Source organism: Coregonus clupeaformis, chromosome 24 (assembly GCF_020615455.1).
Source record: "Coregonus clupeaformis isolate EN_2021a chromosome 24, ASM2061545v1, whole genome shotgun sequence".
Taxonomy (NCBI): Eukaryota; Metazoa; Chordata; class Actinopteri; order Salmoniformes; family Salmonidae; genus Coregonus; species Coregonus clupeaformis.
In genome coordinates, this window is record NC_059215.1 from 49,512,473 (window position 1) to 49,512,988 (window position 516).

Genomic DNA, 516 nt, shown 5'->3' on the forward strand with positions numbered 1-516 from the left:
GAGACGTCAACAGACTCTTGAAACTGGGTACTAGGGGCTGAGGGACTCCTGAAGCATGCAGGTGAGTTGGCAAGTGGAACCCCAGTTTAGAATGGTGCCAGTAGGCCAGTCGATCTGGGGATTATGTCTGCATAGCCAAGGGTGACCCAGGATAATAGGATACTCGGGAGAGTCAATGAGATAGAAGGTCTCCTCCTGCTGGTGTTGAGAGATAGTAAGTCGCAGGGACTGAGTCGCCTCAGTAACCTTTCCTGGTTCCAGAGGTCTGCCATCTAAGGCTGTAACTGCCTGGGGTTGAGGAAGTAGTTGGGTAGGGATCTTGAGTTCCTTAGCCAAGGTTACATCCATGAAATCACCTGCGGCACCGGAATCGATCATAGCCTGGACCCGATGCTGGTGGCCCTCCCAGGACAGAGTGGCTGAAATAGCTAGGACAGCGTTAGTAGGAGGAGCTCTAATTTTCCCCATCACAACCCTCCTGTAGCTGGGCGGGGACAGGCGTTTCCCGAAAGCTCG